Raw genomic sequence first — 20,467 nt, 5'->3', positions numbered from 1 at the left:
TTCATAATAGGCTGAATCAGGAACGATGAACTAATCATATTTACAAAAACAAGATTGGCCGAGTTCATACCAGCTTCTCTCATCTCAATCAGTCCATCATATATCGTCATTATTGCCTTTCACTAGCACAACCGAACGGTGTGGATAATAATAATAGTGCATGTGCATTGGACTAAGCTGGAATCTGCAAGCATTTAATACATAGGAGAAGACAAGGTAATATGCGCTCTTGGTTAAATCAACAATAATGCATATGAGAGCCACTCAACATTTTCATCATGGTCTTCTCCTCTCGACTCCCAAAGAAAAGAAAGGAAATAAAGCTATTTACACGGGAAAGCTCCCAACAAGCAAAACAAGAATGAGAAATCTTTTTGGGTTTTCTTTTTAATTACTACTACAGGCATGGAGAGTAAACTAGCTAAAAGCTACAACTATTTTTTTGTTTTTCTTAAGGTTTTTCAAACACACAAGAAGAATGCTGGAAAAGAAAATAAACTAGCATGGATAGTACAATGAAAAAGTATGAGTACTGACAACTTGCATGCGTGTGTGAATATGAATGTAATGTCAGTGAGAAATACGTACTCCCCCAAGCTTAGGATTTTGGTCTAAGTTGGTCTATGGCCACGGCTGGCCTGGTGGGTATCCAAAGTTGTAACTAGGGTCGTATTGGGATGCAGCAGCTACTGCGTGACGAGCTGCAGCTTGTAGGCAAGCTGCCTCCATCCTCCTCTCGTACTCCTTCACCTCCTACCTGGTTATAACATATCTCCTTTTTTCCTGAAAGTCAAAGAAAGTAGGAGCAGGGAGAGCAACATGGACGGTGCGCCGTCTGTCAAAGATTAGTCGGTACTGGAGGAATTGTTCATTCCTCTCAACAAACTGATGGCGAACCATGGCATTATAATCTAGGTAAGCAGGAGGAAACTCAATATCATTTCCAATTATGGGTATATCAAGATAGTTAGCTACACGAGTTGCATAAATTCCATCAAACAAATCTCCACTTATACTGTTGTGATGCAACCTACGTGCAACAATGGCCCCCAAGTTATATTGTTTACCACCTAATACCGCACTCTTGAGAACACTAAGATCTGGAACACACATGTGGCAAGCCTCATCTTTACCGTTAATGCCTCCACCAATGAAGAGAGCAAAATAATGTATGGAAGGGAAATGAATGCTCCCTATGGTAGCTTGTGTGATTTCCCTAGATTCCCCCACAGTAATACTAGCAAGAAAGTCTTTATATTCAGATTTGCGAGGTTCACTAACACTGTCCCAGTGTGGGAGTTTACAAGCAGTATTAAAATCTTCTAGGTCCATGGTATATGATTTATCATAAAGATCAAATAAAACAGTATGAGAATTGCGCGAGGATTTAAATTTAAACCTTCTCACAGATGAATCAGTTAGATAGAGGTATTGCCGGCACTTATCTGACACGAAGATCTCAAGATCAGCGTTACGCACATACGTGTCAAATTCATCCTTGATGCCTGCCTGGACCATGAACTCCTCTGAAGGCCATTCACAAGGCCACACTTGAGCTCCCCTTGGTAGTTCATTATCTGGCTCACGTATCGCGAGCCTCGGTCCTTGCCTCCTTGAGGAACCATCTTGGTACATTTTCCTAAACATATTTCTTCCTCTGAAAAATTTCTGAAATTTTTAGTGACTCAAAATAAAAGTGAATCAAACTCAACAAGATTGATAGCAACTACTCCCACAAGTGCCTAGAGGCAAAATCATGCAATAAAACTACTTTTGACCACATAAATTTGACATGAAAGCTCAAGAACAGGGTGACCTAATCAGCAAAAATTTGCAATAAATAAAGCACTAGAACAAAAACTAATTGGACCATTGGAGGAGTCACATACCGAAGAACAATCGCCCAAAGCAATTTTGTGACTGGAGCTTTGAGCAAGGAGATTGAAAATGGCAACAAGATGAGCTAGGACTTGGGTTTGAGCTGGTGGATGATTTTTTCTGGAGGAAGACGAAGTGTGTGGGTGCAAGAATAAGTGGAGTGGGCCCATGTGGGGTCCACGAGGCAGGGGGGCACGCCCCAGGGGGGTGGGCGCGCCCTGGACCCTCGTGGCCAGGTGGTGGGTCCCCCTGGTGTGTTCTCAGTGCCAATAATTCTTAAATATTCTACAAAAACCATCTAAAATTTGCAAGACATTTGGAGAACTTTTATTTTTGGGGTATTTTTTAATGCAAGGATAATTCAGAAAATAGACAGAAAATACTATTTTTGCTTTATTTAATCTAAATAATAGAAATTAAAAAGAGGATACAAAGAGTTGTGCTTTCTAACTTCATCCATCTCATTCTCATCAAAAGGAATCCACTAAAAAGGTTGATCAAGTCTTGTTAACAAACTCTTTCCGAATCGCATGAAACCGGAGAATTTACGAATAACACTAAGTTATATCAACGGGGATATGCATGTCCCCAACAATAAGAATATCATATTTCTTCTTGACAGTAGGAAGAGGAAATTCAAAACCTCCAATAGTAATTGTTGAAGTTTTTCCAATAGAATTAATACCGTGGACTTGAGATTGTTTCCTCAGAAAGTGTACTGTATGCTCATTACCATTAACATGAAAAGTGACATTGCCTTTGTTGCAATCAATAACAGCCCCTGCAGTATTCAAAAAGGGTCTACCAAGAATAATAGACATACTATCGTCCTCGGGAATATCAAGAATAACGAAGTCCGTTAAAATAGTAACGTTTGCAACTACAACGGGCACATCCTCACAAATATCGACAAGTACAACAGTTGATTTATCAGCCATTTGCAAAGATATTTCAGTAGGTGTCAACTTATTCAAATCAAGTCTACGATATAAAGAGAGAGGCATAACACTAACACCGGCTCCAAGATCACATAAAGCAGTTTTAACATAGTTTCTTTTAATGGAGCATGGTAAGTTGGTACTTCGGGATCTCCTAGTTTCTTTGGTATTCCACCCTTAAAAGTATAATTAGCAAGCATGGTGGAAATTTCAGCTTCCTGTATCATTCTTTTATTTGTGACAATATCTTTCATATACTTAGCATAAGGATTCATTTTAAGCATATCAGTCAAACGCATACGCAAAAAGATAGGTCTAATCATTTCAGCAAAGTCTCTCTTATCATAACATTGATTCTTTGATTGTGGGTTATCAAGATCAAGAGCAGGTTCAATCTCTACATCATTGTCATTGCTAGGTTGAGCATCAACATGAACATCATCATTAACATTATCACTAAGTTCATGTTCATTACCAGATTGTGTTTCAGCATCAGAAATAGAAATATCATTGGGATTCTCAGGTGTGTCAACAACAGGTTCACTAGAAGCATGCAAAATTCTATCATTTTTCTTTTTCTTCCTCTTAGAAGAACTAGGTGCATCAACATTAGTTCTCTGAGAATCTTGCTCAATTCTCTTAGGGTGGCCCTCAGGATACAAAGGTTCCCGAGTCATTTTACCCCCTCTAGTCACAACTCTAATAGCATTTTTCTTATTATTTAATTCATTAAGCAAATCATTCTGAGCTTTAAGCACTTGTTCTACTTGAGTGGTAACCATAGAAGCATGTTTACTAATAAGTTTAAGTTCACCTTTAACTCTAGACATATGATCATTCAAGTGTTCAATCATATAAGCATTGTGTTTCAAATGTCTACCAACATAAGCATTGAAGTCTTCTTGTTTAACCATAAAACTATCAAACTCATCCAAGCATTGGCTAGCAAACTTAGTAGATGGGATTTCACCCTTGTCAAATCTATAGAGAGAATTTACCTTTACTACCTGTGTCGGGTTATCAAGACCATGTATTTCTTCAATAGGTGGTAAATTCTTAACATCTTCAGCTTTAATACCCTTTTCTTTCATAGATTTCTTTGCCTCTTGCATATCTTCAGGACTGAGAAATAGAATACCCTTTTTCTTCGGAGTTGGCTTAAGAGTTGGTTCAGGAAGTGTCCATTCATTTTCGTTACTCAACATATTATTCAATAGCAATTCAGCTGGATCAACAGTTCTTTCCCTGAAAACACAACCAACACAACTATCCAAGCGGTCTCTAGAAGCATCGGTTAGTCCATTATAAAAGATGTCAAGTATTTCATTTTTCTTGAGAGGATGATCAGGAAAAGCATCAAGTAATCGGAGAATCCTCCCCCAAGCTTGTGGAAGACTCTCTTCTTCAGTTTGCACAAAATTATATATTTCCCTTAAGGCAACTTGTTTCTTATGAGCGAGGAAAATATTTAGCAGAGGAGTAATAAATCATATCTTGGGGACTACGCACACAACCAGGATCAAGAGAATTAAACCATGTTTTAGCATCACCCTTTAATGAGAACGGAAACAACTTAAGGATAAAGTAATAGCGAGTTTTCTCATCATTAGTGAACAGGGTGTCTATATCATTTAATTTAGTAAGATGTGCCACAATAGTTTCAGATTCATAGCCATAAAAAGGATCAGATTCAACCAAAGTAATTAAATCAGGATCGACGGAGAAATCATAATCCTTATCGGAAATACAGATAGGTGAAGTAGCAAAATCAGGGTCATATTTCATTCTAGCATTCAAGGATTTTTCTTTTAGCTTAGCTAGCAGTTTCTTAAGATCATATCTATCATTGCAAGCTAAAAAGTCTCTAGCAGTTTCTTCATCCATAACATAACCCTCAGGCACAACAGGCAATTCATATCTAGGGGGAGAATCTTCATCATCACTTTCATCAATATGACCATTTACAATAATTTCATTCTCTCTAACCTTAGGAAGTTGTTCATCAAGAAATTCACCTAGTGGCATAGTATTATCAAGCATAGAAGTAGTTTCATCATAAGCATCATGCAAAGCAGAAGTGGCATCATCAATGACATGCGACATATCAGAATGAATAGTAGGAGTAGGTGTCGTAAGTTTACTCATAATAGAAGGTGAATCAAGTGCAGAGCTAGATGGCAGTTCCTTACCTCCCCTCGTAGTTGAGGGAAAAATCTTGGTTCTTTCATCTTTCAAGTTCCTCATAGTGATCAACAGATATAAATCCCAAATAACTCAAAGAATAGAGCTATGCTCCCCGGCAACGGTGCCAGAAAATAGTCTTGATAACCCACAAGTATAGGGGATCACAACAGTTTTCGAGGGTAGAGTATTCAACCCAAATTTATTGATTCGACACAAGGGGAGCAAAAGAATATTCTCAAGTATTAGCAGTTGAGTTGTCAATTCAACCACACCTAGAAAACTTAATATCTGCAGCAAAGTATTTAGTAGCAAAGTAATATGGAAGTAGTGGTAATGATGGCAAAAGTAACAGTATTGGTTTTGTAGTGATTGTGATAGTGGCAATGGAAAAGTAACTAAGTAATGATCAATATGTGAAAAGCTCGTAGGCATTGGATCAATGATGGATAACTATGTCGGCTGATATTCCTCATGCAACAGTTATAACATAGGGTGACACAGATCTAGCTCCAGTTCATCAATGTAATGTAGGCATGTATTCCGAATATAGTCATACGTGCTTATGGAAAAGAACTTGCATGACATATTTTGTCCTACCCTCCCGTGGCAGCGGGGTCCTATTGGAAACTAAGGGATATTAAGGCCTCCTTTTAATAGAGTACCGGAACAAAGCATTAGCACTTAGTGAATACATGAACTCCTCAAACTATAGTCATCACCGGTAATTGTCCCAGTTATTGTGACTTCGGGGTTAACGAATCATAACACATAGTAGGCGACTATTGACTTGCAAGATAGGATCAAGAACTCACATATATTCATGGAAACATAATAGGTTCAGATCTGAAATCATGGCACTCGGGCCCTAGTGACAAGCATTAATCATATCAAAGTGATAGCAACATCAATCTCAGAACATAATGGATACTAGGGATCAAACCCTAATAAAAACTAACTCGATTACATGATAAATCTCATCCAAACCATCACCGTCCAGCAAGCCTACGATGGAATTACTCAACGGCGGTGAGAATCATGAAATGGTGATGGAGGAAGGTTGATGATGACGATAGCGACGGATTCCCCTCTCCGGAGCCCCGAACAGACTCCAGATCAGCCCTCCCGAGAGAGGTTAGGGCTTGGCGGCGGCTCCGTATCATAAAACGCGATGAATCCTTCTCCATGATTTTTTCTCCCCGAATGTGAATATATAGAGTTGGATTTGAGGCCGGTGGAGCATCAGGGGGCCCATGAGACAGGCGCGCCCCCACCCTCGTGGACAGGGTGTGGCCCCCCTAATGTTGATTCTTTCGCCAGAATTTTTTATATATTCTAAAAATATTCTATGTGAATTTTCAGGTCATTCCGAGAACTTTTATTTCTGCACAAAAATAATACCATGGCAATTCTGCTGAAAACAGCGTCAGTCCGGGTTAGTTCCATTCAAATCATGCAAGTTAGAGTCCAAAACAAGCTCAAAAGTGTTTGGAAAAGTAGATACGATGGAGACCTATCAGATGTTTCTTACATACATAATGTAACATACATCCCAAACTCAATTTTTTTGTCTATTTGAGCACAATGACTGGGTTGCCTGGTTTCTAGAAAGATACTTCCTTTTGTGCTAAGTATCCAGAAAAACTCCACCATTTTGGTCCGGAGGTTAAAGCCGAAAGCCTGCGATGACAAAATCATTTCACATGTTCGGATCAAACCAAAGGTCGATCATAAATGTACATAGATACATTAAGTCAAAAACCTATTCCTTCTCTATTCCGTCTATAAGGCTGTCTAATCTACAGTCTTCCTGCGAATATTTCGCAGCGATCATTACTTGATCATAGACCAAATTTAAAGGGATTTCCTTCCCATCTGGTCCCTATGGTCCTACTCGGGCCATATGATTCAGGTCCAGTTTCGTGAAGCGTGTATTCACCATGGCCCAGGCTTCTCATGCGCCTTCACGGTAGGCAGACGTCTTCCATAGCTTGAACCGGCACCGAGCACCTTTGAACAGGTTTGCCATGACCTCCATACTTTTTAAAGGGGTATCAGATGGCCATAACGCCTTCACCATACTCCTCATGGCTTTTCGGGCTCGAGCATGCACGACGGACAACTCCTTTAGCACATCACCTTGAAACCCAAACACCTGCTCCACTGGCCGACCAGTTAACAGACCCGCCGCAACGAATTCATGATATTCCGCATTATGGACTAAACATGTGTACCTATGGTGGTCCTGAATAAGAGGGGAAGACATATCGAACATGCCGCCCTTCAGTTTTTCATTTTCCTTCTGAGCGGCTGATAGCTGAGCCGCCAAGCTCTCTATCTCTTCGGACTGTTTGTCCTCTTCCTCCTCAAGTTTTTTCTCCCTAGATGCGCCCATCGTAGTCTCTTTCAATTCCGCTAGTTCAACGGTGACTGCATTCAGTTGCCTCTGGTTTGTGTTCAGCTCCTGGGCTAGCATAGTGTTCTTTTCTTGCAGAACCTGCAAAAATTATCGATCCTTAAATCAGTTTGCTTCACCGTTTCAAGTCTCGGGGGCTACTGGCATATGGACATGCAAATTGCATCAAATTTTACCTGTATATTCTTCAGAATAGCAGAATGACTCCGGCAAGGCCGTCTCGAGCGGCTCGGATATATGCATCTGTCGAACTCAGTGCGACGAATTCTTGTTCGGACAAGGCCGAAGCACGCATAGACTCCGTTAATCGATGGTGATTCATCACACTCTCCACTTCGGAATTCATGACCGATACGTCATGCAAACCCTCTTGAGGAGGCGGAACGGGTGTGGCATCGGCTCGCGTCCTAGTTGACGAGTCCGACACCGGATTAGTGGACATCTGGCTAATCAGGCGTTTTCCCACCGTCTGCTGCATACTCCTCCTGAAGTCAAGGATAAAAAGGGAGACTCTTAACAACCCAGACTCGTGCCTAGGGATGCATTAAAGCGCACATACCTCTTGGAGGACTGTGAGGTCTCTGTTGTACTCCCGGTCCCTTTTTGTTTTGAATGACGACCTTGTGTAGGGGCCGCCTTCGAGGAGATACGGTCCCTAGAGCGCCGATCCTGTTAAAATCCGGACCAGTATAACGGGTAAGGATGTAGATGAGGATCTCCTCTTAGGAAGCCTCTGGATACTCACGATGCATAATGGGTAAAGGCAAGGGTAGTTGGCGGTGATAGCCACTTCCGAACCATCATGGCTCACTTGATAGAATACCCCATCGTCAAATTCTATATATATGTCCGGATCCTCGCAAAAGCCAGGATCTTCATCATGATTATGATCCTCTGGCTGGGGAGCGGGACAGTGGATGTCCTCGGTCATCCTCCTCCATGACTGTTAGCGGCAACAATGAGCAAATTCGGTTAGTGTCTATAATGTAATAAAATAAGCACAAATGATCGAGATCTTACCCATTCAATAGGGGTGTACATGGAATAATCCTCCTGGCAGTTTAACCGGAGAAAATCTTCTTTTTTGCCCTTGTACAATCAGCCAAAATTGAAGCCAGTTCGGCTGGTGTCGGGTGGTTGGTGCGACATATGCCAACGGGTGGCTTATCATTGTGGAAGCTAACAAAACATCGCCGGTGCCTGGAAACGGGATAAGGCGAAGACATGCACGCCGACGGATCTTACCCAGCTTCGGGGCTCTCCATGGAGATAACACCCCTACTGCTGCTCTGCGGGGTCTCCGCATGGTCACTAGATCGACAAGTAGCTACAAGAGGCTCCTTGAGCTGTTCGGTGAGAGGGAGAAGAAGGGCAAGGCTAGATTACTTCTCCTCTCGATGTGGTGTCTAAAACTCCTAAAAAAGATCTCCCCTTGCATGGGCGCCCTGGGGGTTTATATAGGCCTACCCCCCCCCAGCGGTACAATGGTAATCCAGTTGGGCGTGGGCCCTAGCTGTCTGCGTCTTCGCCCGCCGGCTTCTCCACTGGCCGATGGGGCCCGCCGACTGGTGGACCCCACCGGCTGCCGGCTTTCTGGTCGACAGACCGGTCCCACCGCTTGGGAGTCTTGTCAGGGGCTGGTTACTGTTGCCTCGCCTCTGGTGATGAGGGCTCTGTCGTGGTAAGCATGGCTATGGTGCCGCCGCCGGGCGGCTTATCACTGTAGCCTTACCTTGTCTTGTCTTCTTAATGAGGAACCTCCCTCGAGGGAGGGATCTAGCCGGCTATTGGGAGTCGACCACACCCCAGGCCGACTGTGGGAGGCCTGGCCGCGTTTGGGTGTCTCCTTGACGGATGGGGCCCGCCACCCACGGGTCGTACTGACAGCTCGCCGTGGGTGACGTCATGGTCAATATGGCAACAGTGCCGTGCCGGACGGGTGATGGCCGCCCTGTATGACGCACTGTGGCCATGCGCGTCCCGGGATTCGGGGGTGGCAGGCTTCACTGTAGCCACGCCCCGTCTCATCGCCGTTATGTGGGTGCATACTCGAGGGCACGATCTTGGCCGCCTGCTGGGGGGCCGGCTTCTTGGAGCCGGCCCTCTCGTGGTTTTCTTCACAGGGATTTTAGGGCTGGGCTGCCTTCGTGCAGCCGACCTGAGAGGTAGCCAGCTAGGGGAAGGCGGCCCCATGCCTTGGATGCTTGGAGGGTTGTTCGGCCTATAATTTTTCTGGAGAGCCAAGGCGAGCTGGCTAGGCTACTCGTGGTCATTTACTCCAACATTAGTCCCCGAAGCTAGTTGGGCTCTGAGGCTGAAAAAAGACGAGAAGCTCAATCAGCTTCCTATCTTGAGGGGCCGGCAGCTGGGAGCCGGCTTTGATTTGGTGCGCCGTCTTCTGGAGGTTTCGAAGCTTGAAGGCGGGAATCAGGGGGCGCGCAAGTCAGGCTGCAAGCTAACCGCTCGCCGCCCAGGCGCCACATGGCACCCTACATCTGGAAGAGCCTACCAGCCCACACATGCGACGGGACGTCGCCGCAGTTCGGGGCCCGCCACTACCGGGCCTTGGCCCACGCACGGATCTTCTGTGGCCTGGGTGGACCGCGTGCCTCCCAGCGGCGGAAAAGCGGTGGTTTCCGCACGCTGTTAAGGCGCAATAAATGCGGGACGTGGGGGAATGGGCGCAGTTAATCCCACGCCCCCCACACCTCACCTCCTCGGCTTCGCCGCATGAGGCTATAAGTAGGGGGGAGGAGGGGGAGCGGCAAACGCTCGCCCTCGCACCGCCCCTTCCTTCTTCTTCTTCCTCTCCGTCGCCACAGCTTCCTGCCGCTGCTCGGCTCTTCCGCCAATCTTCTTAGCTCGCCGTTGCTCTGTCGTGACAGGGTCGCGCGCCTCTCCGCCGCCGCACCTTTCTCGTTGCCGCGCCGTCCCCATGGCGCTGTCGAGCTCCTGGGATGGCTCCAACGTCCATGACGACAACGTCGACTTTCTTCGCCGGACGCCGCGGCTGCTAGGCGCGAACTACGTGTGGGTCCGTCCCGCGCCGGAGAGGGAGATCTCGCCAGCATCGGAGGAGGACGAGCGGGTAATCTTCTGCTCGCACTGCCTGCGCGGCTTCGTCCTGCCGGCGAGCGGGTTCTTCCGCTCCTTCCTCGAGTTCTATCGTCTGCAGCCGCATCACTTTACTCCAAACACGGTGATGCTACTGTCGGCCTTCATTGCCTTGTGTGAGGGCTTTCTTGGCATCCTCCCCACCCTCAAACTCTGGGGGGAATTCTTCTAGTGAAAGCTTGGCACTGTCGTCGCGGGCGTGCCCGCCCCATGCGGTGCCTTCATCGCCATGCGGCGGACGAGTGACAACAATCCGTTTCCGCCCATCCCGCTGATCCAGTCGGTGAAGCTCTGGCAGAAATCTTACTTCTATGTGAAGAACGTCGCTCCACAAGGCGACTTCGTCAATCTGCCAGCCTACGTAGCCGGCCTGCCGGCTGGGAGGCAGCCCTCATGGTCCTACCGGGCCAGGTCGCTGTCTCAGGGTGGGGCCGCCTCCGTTGCATGGCTCCGGGTGATGATCCAGTCGGAGGGCCTGACCGGGGCCGACCCGGTGGCCGCCTTCGTGGAGCGCCGGGTGCTCCCGCTCTAGGGCCGACCTCACATGATCTGTAAGATGAGCGGCCGCTTCGACCCATGCCGGCTAAGCACCAAGGAGATGCCCCACGACGAGGTGTCTTATATGGTGAACTATATATCCAACTGCAAGCTCGTCGAGGAGTGGCGATACGGCAAGGAGCCGTATTCTCGTGCCAATCCTCCGCCTGTGGTAAGTTTCTCTTCTTTTCTTCTTTTCTTGTCGCCGGGTTCATGATGGCCGACTCCTGATCAGCCGCCTTATTTTCAGCAGAACCCCCTTCTTCCGCCGGCAACCGGGGCTAAGGGGGTGGAACGCTAGTTTCTCCCTGACCGCACGGTGGACGACGTTGACTACCCGGACCTGGGGGCGGCCGCCATGGAAGATGACGTCGTAGGGGAAGGCGGCGAGGCAGGCGGCCCTGGGCTCGGGGGCGCCTTCGAGGACTGGCCGGATGATGATGAGGTCGAAGTTGTTCCGCGCTATCAGCCGGCGCCCGATCATCAAGGCGCGGGCCCATCTGCCGTGCCGACTGCTCGTGGTGGCGCGCAGAAACGCCGGGCTGCATCGACCCACTTCGGCAGCCGGCCAAAGAAGCCCAAGGGTACTACGGCGGTGACCAAGCGGGACGAAGCGGCCGCGAAGGCGGCCCGCTTCCACAAGGTGGTGAAGCAGTCGCAGGCGGTTTCGGTGTAAGGGTCGCTTTTCTCATGCCTTTCTTTTTCCTCTTCCGTTGATATTCTTCTAAGCCCTCTTCTTGATTTATCAAACAGGGCCCTGATTTCTCTCGAGCGGGCCTCTGCTGCCTCCATAGTCGGAGCCATGGGAGGGTCTTCAAGCTCCCGCTGTGTGGATCCCCGTGCCGATCTCCTAGAGGCGACGGAGCGGAATGTGCGGGAGGCGCGGGAGGAGCGGGAGGCGGAGGAGCGGAGGGCGGTTCGGGAGGTGAGGGAGAAGTCGGTGGAGGCGCGAGCCGACGCGGCTGCCAAGGCCCAGGCAGAGGCCGCGACCGCAGAGAGGGAGGCGGAGGCCCTGCAGAACCAGCCTCCGCAGCTTGTCACCCCCCTTCGCGCTGCGGCTCCCGGCATCCCAGTGCCCCCGACGGAGGAGGCTGGCCGCGGCCGGCCGGTGATGGAGAGGGAGGCGGTGCCGTCGCCACCGACTGGAATGGGCCAAGGAGGCCGTCCTGACGCGCCGCTCATGCAGCCGGCTGGAGGCGAGCCGACTGTGGGGGTGGATCTTGTGGTCTCGTCGCCATCTCGTCGGTGCACGGGGAAGGCGACTTTGGTGTCGGAGCCGCAAAAACTGCGGGCGCCAGCTCGCCGGCCCAGGACCTGGAAGCGGCCAGCGATAGCTCGTCCGGGTGGACGCCAGGCGGTGGGACGGCCGTGCTAAACGTGGCGGCGCAGGACGTCCGGAACCGGCTTCAGGCCCAAGGTGCCGCGCTGAAGCAGTACACTCAAGAGTTTCTCATGACGCAAACGGTTATTCGGGTGAGTCCTCCTGCTCTTCATTGATTGCTCCTGATTTCTTCCGTGGGGGTGCGTCAGCGCACCCACTGGATGTAGTCCCCGAGTTCCGAGTCGGCTGCTGAGCAGGCGGCTTGGAACTTCTTGGTAGACTTCGATTGCCGTCTTGTTCTTACTCGCATCTCTTATCTTATCTGCGGGAGTATCATAACCTCCGCGCAGCTGCTTTCAACTCCCAGGCCCAGGAGTTGAATCAGAAAGCCACTGATCTGGCCGGGAGCCAGAGAAAGTGCTTCATATTTTATCTCAAGTGGGGGCGCGTCAGCGCACCCACTGGGTGTAGTCCCCGAGATCCGGGCCGACCGCTGAGCAGTCGGGTCGGATCTTTTCCTGACGACTTCTTTCTTATTTCCTTTTTTCTTGTTCTTCATATCTGCAGGGGCCAATGCCGACTTGAGGGAGCAGCTCGGTGGGGCCCAGTCCGCCCTTCGCGCAAAGGAAACCAAGTGCAACGCCCTGGCTCAGGAGCGCGATCGCCTGGCCAAGAAACTGGCCGGCCAGGAGGAGAGCCACAAGGCGGCCCTGAAGGCAGCGCAGGACAGCGAGGCCGCCCTCAAAGCCGAATATGAGACCGAGGCGGCGAGCTGGGCCGAGGTGAGGCAGGCGCTGAGTCAAGGCTACAGCCGGGTTAAAGATTTAATTGATGGTAAGCCACCTTCTTCTTCGTTTCTTTGCCTGCCTCCTGCCATCTGACTCGTCTTTTGATTTTGAACAACTGCTTTCTTCTTTGTGCAGATTACTTTCTCGGTTACTTCCTTGCCGCTACCCGAGCCATTGAGGCCTACTGCGACGCGCGACGGCAGGCAGGGGTCGAGATCACGCCGGGTGCCGGCCGGTCACTTGAGGAGCAGCTTCTGGTGATTCAAGCCCGCCTGTAGCCGGCTCACCGCATGCTCCACCGTCTTCAGCGCGCTGGGGTGCAAGTGCTGGCCACCCTCTGGCCCGGCGAGGCAGTTCCGCGCACCCCAAGTCGGACTGCCGACTAGCTGGAGGTTGCAGTCGGCCGCTTCGAGGCTTGGAAGGCGTCAGCAGCCCGGTCCGGCGCTGGGTAGGCGCTGGAGTTCGTCCGAGCTTGGTATCCTGGGCTGAACTTGGACCAGCTGAGCACCTGGCGGCAGGAGGCCGAGGAGGAGCTGGAGGCGGCGCGGCCGGCTATCGTCCAGCGCGCCTCGGCGATCGCCGAGTACACCGACACCAGTGCCTTTGCCCTTGAGGTGAATGATGACAGCGTCGCTCAGCCGGAGGAGTGGTTCCGGCTGAACCCGGCAGAAGGTGAGGACTTGGCGGAGGAGATTGCTTCCAGCGACGAGGGTGAAGAGGAATAGGGAGAGGATGGTGAATACGTCGTGCCAGACGGCGAAGCGACCAGCCAGCCTCATCCTGATCGTGCCTCCAGCAACGAGGCGCGTGCAAACGTGCCATCTGCAAGAGGTGATGATCATGCCAAGACTCGCCAGCCGGCCACTCCTCCAGCCGACACTACCGTCTCTACCAACCTGCCCGACTCGCCCGTCGCTCCCTTGGCCTGATCCGCCGTCCTTGCTTTTCCTGCTCATTACTCTTTTGAACAACTTTTATTAAATTTGCGCAGTTCCACCCATTGGGGATGTATTCAAATTATGTTGAATGCTGGCCTTTCGAAGGTCTTTTTTGTAAATATAATCATGCATGTGTTTGGCTTCCGTTCATGTTTGCTTTTCATCTTTTAGGCTTTTTCCTTTGCCGCCTTCCCCTGTTCGCTACCTTCCCAGTCGGACAGCTGCTCTGCAGTCTGTGGCTGGAGAAGGACTTGACCATTTTTTTGGGAAGACAAGTACTCGAGCTTTCTTATATTGCACCAAGGTGAACGGGAAGCCGGCCAGTCGGCTGCTCTGGTAGCCGGTTGGCGGGACGGGAGGCCGGTTTGTGTTATATAAGTTCGTTAGTCCTTAGCCGTTTTTCGTGTGGGCATCCTTTCCTGCCTTTGGCTCTTGCCAGCCGGACAGTCGATTCTTCGAGATGCGACTTTTGATGAGTGGGGGCTTGGGTGCCAGCACACTACTTGTCTGACTGCAGGCAGAACTTAGATATAACTTAAGGCGGCGAGTCCCCGGGCCGACTGGTCGAACCCGGTGCCGGACGAAAGAAAACAAATGTAGTAACATAATCATAGGCATGATTCCCATCATTCATAGATAAAAGAGGGTAGTCCCGAGTGCTCCTCGGGGGACCCTTTGTCTCGTACTTAGTACAAAAGGTAGCATGGTACATACTTCTTTTTAACTGTAAAATCTTCGGAGGAGATTGGCGTTCCATGGTCGTTCCGACTCCTTGCCGGAATCATCTCTCTTGTGTGCCTTTGGCTTCTGCGCGTCGATTAGGTAGTAGGAGTCGTTGCCTAAAGCTCTGCTGATGATGAAGGGGCCCTCCCAAGGGGCCGAGAGCTTGTGCTGGCCGGCTGTTCTCTGGATCAGCCGGATCACAAGATCGCCCTCTTGGAACGATCTTGGCTTGACCTTCCGGTTGTGGTAGCGGCGTAGACCCTGCTGATAGATGGCGGACCGGCTGAGGGCTAATAGCAGGCCCTCTTCCAGCAGGTCGACGCCGTCTTCTCGTGCTTCCTTGGCCTCTGCCTCCGTGTACATGGTAACCCGAGGTGAGTCGAACTCGATGTCAGTTGGGATGACAGCCTCGGCACCATATACAAGGAAGAAGGGGGTGAAGCCGGTTGACTTGTTTGGGGTAGTGCACAAACTCCAGAGGACGACCGGCAGCTCGTCAAGCCAATAGTCGGCCGAATGCTCTAGTGGCACGACCAGTCAGGGCTTGATGCCGGAGAGGATGAGGCCGTTTGCTCGCTCGACCTGGTCGTTTGACTGCAGGTGGGCAACGGACGCTAGGTCCAGCCGGATGCCTTGTGTTGCGCAGAAGCGTGCCAGTGCTCCCTTTGCAAAATTTGTGCCATTGTCAGTGATGATGATGTGCGATACGCTGTACCGGGTTGTGATATCTGCGATGAACGTCACGGCCGTCGGCCCATTCAACTTCTTGATCGGCATTGCTTCAATCCACTTGGTAAATTTGTCCTCAGCGACGAGCATATGTGTCATGCCGCCGCGTGCCATCTTGAATGGGCCCACCATGTCCAGCCCCCAAACGGCAAAAGGCCAGGTGAGGGGGATGGTCTTAAGTGCAGAAGCTGGCAGGTGTTGCTTGGAACTAAAAACTTGGCACCCTTTGCAGTGTTTGACTAGCTCCTTAGCGTCATCCAAAGCAGTCGGCCAGAAGAATCCATGGCGGAAAGCTTTGGCGACGAGTGATCTTGAGGCCGCGTGGTGGACGCATTCGCCTTGGTGGATGTCCTTGAGGATTGCTATGCCCTTTTCTGGCTCGACGCAGCGCTGGAAGACTCCAGTGACGCTGTGCCTAACAAGCTCTCGGTTTACTATTGTGTATGCTCCGGCTCGGCGTTGGACTTTTCTTGTCGAGATCTCGTCAGTTGGCAACTCTCTGTTTACTAAGAAGTTGAAGATGGGCTGGGCCCATGATGGAGCTGTGACTTCTTCTACTATCAAAACTAGTACTGTGACCAGGGCGGGTGGGCTGGGTGGTGAAGAGTTGGAGTCGGCCACCGCCTGTTGTGTCGATGCAGTCCCCGGGACGGCTGCAGTAGCCCCCGGGCCGAGTTCCAAAGTTCCCGGGCCGGGTGCGACTATGGCAGTCCCCGGGCCGCCTGTCGAAGTCCCCGAGCCGCCTGCTTGGTTCCCCAAGTCGGACCTGACCGCATCGGGGCCAGGAGGCACGAAGATGGAATCAGATTCTGGAGACGACTTGATAGACGGCTTGAGGAGGCGGTGGAGAGAAACGCCGACTGGTATAGCTTTCCGGGTGGAGCCTATTCATGCCAGGGCGTCTGCTTGCCCATTGTCGGCCCGTGGCACGTGGAGGATCTCACATCCTTCAAAATATCCACTGATTTGCTATACGAGGAAGCGGTAGCTCACCATGTTTGCATCCCTGGCGTCCCAGTCGCCAGATGACTGTTGGACCACCAAATCCGAGTCGCCATAGCACAGGATCCGGCGGATGCCCAGCTCTTTGGCTAGCCGGAGCCCATGTATGAGCGCCTCATACTCGGCCACATTGTTGGAGGTGGCAAAATGAATTTGCAATGTGTACTTGAGCTTGTCTCCCTTGGGAGAGGTGAGGATGATGCCGGCTCCCAAGCCGGTGCACATCTTGGACCCATCGAAGTGCATCCGCTAGTGAGTGGAGTCGGGGGCCGGTGGCAGGTACTGGGTTTCGGCCCAGTCGACGAGGAAGTCGGCCAGTGCTTGGGACTTAATGGTGGTGCGAGGCTGGTAGAAGATCGTGTAGGGAGCTAGCTCAATGGCCCATTTTGCCACCCGGCTGGATGCATCCCGGCCGCCTATGATCTCGGCGAGCGGGGCAGTACATACGACCGTGATGGGGTGCTCTTGAAAGTAGGGCTTGAGCTTCTTGGCGGCGAAGTACACACCGTAGCACATCTTCTGGTAGTGTGGGTAGTTCTGCTTCGAGGCGGATAATACTTCGCTTAAATAATACACCGACCTCTGGACTAGCTGAGCTCGGCCTTCTTCTGGGCGCTGGACCACGATAACTATGCTGACCACCCGGCTAGTGGCGACAATGTAAAGGAGCATGGGCTCTTTCTCAGTCAGTGCCGCCAAGACAGGCGGCGTGGTCAGCATCTTCTTTAGCTTGTGGAAAGTTTGGTCTGCTTGGTCGTTCCACTCGAAGTGAGTCGACTTCTTCATGAGTCGGTAGAGGGGGAGAGCTTTCTCTCCGAGCCGGCTGATGAAGCGGTTCAGGGAAGCCAAGCATCCTGTGAACTTCTGGACGTCTTGTAGCTTGGTGGGAATCTCCATTCTCTCTATGGCATTGATCTTCACTGGGTTGCATTCGATGCCGCGTTCGGAGACCAGGAAGCCTAGAAGGTGGCCGGCTGGTACTCCGAACACGCATTTCTCGGGGTTGAGCTTGATCTGAAACCAGCGCAAGTTTTCAAATGTCTCTCTAAGGTCTTCCAGCAAGGTGCCGCGCTTCTCCATCTTCACCACAATATCGTCTACATAGACGTGGGCATTTCTACCAAGCTGCTTGAGGAGGCATTTCTACATGCAACGCTGAAAAGTGGCACCGGCATTTCTCAAGCTGAATGTCATAGTCAGGTAGCAGAAAACTCCGAATGGTGTGATGAAGGCGGTCTTCAGGCGGTCAGCTGGATCCAACTTTATCTGGTGGTAGCCTGAGTAAGCCTCCAAGAAGCTCAACGGCTCACATCCTGCTGTGGAGTCTATTACTTGATCAATCCTTGGCAGGGCGAAGGGATCTTTGGGGCAGGCCTTGTTGAGGCTAGTGTAGTCTATACACATGCGCCACTTGTTATTTTTCTTCAGCACGAGGACCGGCTTGGCGAGCCACTCTGGAAAGAAAACCTCCATAACGAAGCCGGCTGCCAGAAGCCGGGCTATCTCTTCTCCTACAATCCTTCTCTTCTCTTCCGATAGTTGGCGGAGGGGCTGTTTGACTGGTTTTGCACCTTCTCGGACGTGTAGCTTGTGCTCGGCGAATTCCTTCAAAACACCCGGCATGTCCTTGGGGGACCATGCGAAGATGTCCCGATTCTCACGGAGGAAATCGACGAGCTCGCCTTCCTATTTGCTGTCCAGGTTTGCCCCGATGGTGGCAAACCTTTCTAGGTGCTCCAGGTCCAGAGGTATCTTCTTTGTTTCTTTGGCCGGTTGGAAAGAACCTTGGGCATCACACTTCTTGGGGTCCGGGGCCATGGCCACGACTTGATCCAACATCTTCTTCTCTTCAGCAATCACGAGGGACTCGGCCAGCCGGCTACTAGCCGCCGCACACTCGGAGGATTTCTTGTAGTCTCCGGTTATGGTGATGATGCCCTTGGAACTCGGTATGTTCATCTTGCGGTAGGCGTAGTGGGGTACGGCCATGAACTTGGCCAGAGCAGGTCGGCCAAGCAACGCGTGGTAAGGGCTCTCCAGATCCACTACCTCAAAACATATTGCCTCTCGGCGGAAATGATCCTTGTCCCCAAAGAGGACATATATCTTGATCTTGCCGATTGGGGAGCAGGATAGGACGGGTATGATGCCATGGAACATAGTCCGACTAGGCAAGAGCTGCTTCGTCTTGATGCTCAGCTTCTCCATGGTGTCACGGTACAGTATGTTTATGCTGCTCCCGCCATCTATCAGCACGCGGGAGAAACGGGCAGCTCGCCTTTCTGTTGCGAGGGTGGCGTCCAAGAGCAATGCGTAAGAGCCGGGAGACGGCATCATCTCTGGGTGATCAGCCCGGCTCCAGCGGATAGGCCTTTCTGACCAGTGCATGAACTCAGGGTTGTTGGAGGCAACTGCGTTGACTTCTTGGTGCTACCGATCTTCTGGTTGGCTCGTAAAGACGATGTAGGCGGCATGTTCGTTGGGGAACTCATCTTGAACAACCCCGACTGCTGGTCGAGCAGCCGGCTGCTGAGGGGCCGGAGGCGGCTGACCAGCAGGCGGAGGCGGTACTATCCCCTCGCCTTTGGAGATTCGCGTGAGCTAGTGGCATTTCCGGGTCGTGTGGTTTGAAGGCTTCGCGCCGCTGTGGAGCTTGCAAGGGGCATCGAGTGCTTGCTCGTAGGAGAAAGCCGGCTGCCAAGCCGGCCTGCTGCCTTTCTGCTTCTTGGGCGTGGACCGCCCTTCGGGTTGTTCGTCTTCGACTGTGGCTACCTGCCGACTGGCCGAAGGCGGCATGAGAGCCTTGCGCTTGTGGTCGTTCTGGTAAGGGCGTCGGCTGGAGTCTCCTGCCGGCGTCTTGGGACTTGGAGCGAGCACCTTCCCGGAGGCATCTACTCGGAGCTTGGTCTTCATTGAGGAATCGGCCGTGGCGTATTTATCAGCTATGACCAGCAGCTCGTAGAGTGTAGTTGGCTCGTCGTAGAGGAGTCGGTGCTTGAGGAGGGTGCCTTCTCGGCACCTGACGGTGAAGTACTCTATAGCTTGAACCTCGTGCACCCCTTCGCAGGAATTGCGGAGCTCGGCCCAACGCATGAGGTAGTCACGAGTTGATTCGTTGGGCCCTTGGACACACAAGGAGAGCTGTCGGGGCTTGGGAGCCCACTTGTAGGTGCTGGTGAAGTTACGGATGAAGGCTTCTGTGAAGTCTAGCCAGCTGTTGACGCTGTAAGGCTTGAGGCTATTGAGCCAGGTGCGCCCCGTGCCTTGGAGCATGAGGGGGACATACTTCACGGCAACACGCCTGTTACCGTTCGCTATGCGAACCGCTGTGGAGTAGTCAATCAACCAATCTTCCGGCTTCACGGAGCCGTTGTACTTGGGCGTGTCTCTTGGGAGCGAGAACCCTTTGGGGAAGGGCTCGTCGTGGATGCAAGGTCCGAAGCAAGGTGGGCCGACATCATCTTATTCGTCCAGAGCCAGGGATCGCGCTAGGCGGTCGATCCGGTGGCGGGCGTCATTCTCGCCGACTCCTCCGCGGCGGCCCAGTCGGCAGCTGAGAGTCAGATGTGTGATAGGTGGCGGAGTAGGATATCTCTCCCCACGAGGGAAGGAGGAGGCGGGTCGCCCCGCCACTCCATAGCTCGAGGGAGGCCTTCTGCGTCACGCTCGATGGAGATTCGAGTCCGGTTGCGGCTGGCAGCCGGCTCCTTTTCTTTCCTCTCGCGGGTGTTGCCCGCAGTCAGCGTTCGGGACGTCGCACCGTGCTCTCGGCGTGGGGGAGGACTTTCGGTGCGGACACCGGCTTCATGCTGCTCTGTGGCTGCGTCGATAAGCTGCTGGATGCGTCTGGTCATGTAGGGGAGCTCGTCGGGCCCCAGTCCATTCAGCTCGTCTGCGGCCGC

Source organism: Triticum dicoccoides, chromosome 4A (assembly GCF_002162155.2).
Source record: "Triticum dicoccoides isolate Atlit2015 ecotype Zavitan chromosome 4A, WEW_v2.0, whole genome shotgun sequence".
In the NCBI taxonomy this organism is placed as follows: domain Eukaryota; kingdom Viridiplantae; phylum Streptophyta; class Magnoliopsida; order Poales; family Poaceae; genus Triticum; species Triticum dicoccoides.
This window is presented reverse-complemented; position numbering follows the sequence as displayed.